Raw genomic sequence first — 712 nt, 5'->3', positions numbered from 1 at the left:
AATGCTGGGCCAGGGGCCCTTGCACAGTGTATAACGTGCAATCACACACAACCACTCTGGCGCAAAATATAGAGCACATCACTCAGTAGGTGCTCAATAAACACTCACTGAGATGATGATTTCTGTTCCTCTGCTCCTTATACCTCATTCTGGGTCCAGAGACACGTGGGCTTCACAGATGATCCCAGGAAGGGCTCCGCCCCAGGCTGAGAGCACCCCCTTCATTCCCTTCCCCACCCCCAGACAACACTCAGGACTCACCCCGGGCAAGGTCTTCTGTTCGTGCAGGGCAGTCTGAGCTTTGATGGCAGAATCCCTGGCACAGTAGGTGAGAAAGGCACAGCCTGCAGGGGAGAGAAACGGGTGTTTAAGAGAAGTGGATGCTTGTCCATGTGTGTGCACAGCAGCAGATTCACAACAGCCAAAAGGTGGGAGCAGCCCAAGAGTCCATCCACAGTTAAACGGATAAACACAACATGGTCCATCCACACCATGGAATATGATTCAGCCTTAAAAAGGAACGGAATTCTGACACGTGCTACAACCCATGAACCTTGAAGGACTTTGATGAACCTTGGTGAACCTCGAGGACACAGTGCTCAGTGAAATAAGCCAGTCACACAAGGACAAACACTGTGTGATCCACTCACAGGAGGTCCCTAGAGCTGTCAGATCCACAGAGACAGAAAGTAGAATGGGGGGTGCCAGGGGC

The 712-nt window shown here is 51.8% G+C and overlaps 1 protein-coding gene across 1 annotated transcript in view; it reads right to left on the bottom strand.

Annotated features, from left to right (window-relative positions):
* The window catches only part of LOC103601376 (CUGBP Elav-like family member 5), a 39,643-nt gene extending 39,303 nt beyond the window's left edge, over nt 1-340 (bottom strand). The window contains exon 1 of the mRNA XM_008585779.1: nt 262-340. The gene's annotated coding sequence lies outside the window, so the exon portion shown is untranslated. The remainder of the gene's footprint in view (nt 1-261) is intronic.
* Nucleotides 341-712: the final 372 nt, after the last annotated feature.

Source organism: Galeopterus variegatus, unplaced genomic scaffold, assembly GCF_000696425.1.
Source record: "Galeopterus variegatus unplaced genomic scaffold, G_variegatus-3.0.2 Scaffold3708, whole genome shotgun sequence".
In the NCBI taxonomy this organism is placed as follows: domain Eukaryota; kingdom Metazoa; phylum Chordata; class Mammalia; order Dermoptera; family Cynocephalidae; genus Galeopterus; species Galeopterus variegatus.
The sequence above is the reverse complement of the archived record's forward strand: the minus strand, read 5'-3'. Positions and strand labels throughout refer to the sequence as shown.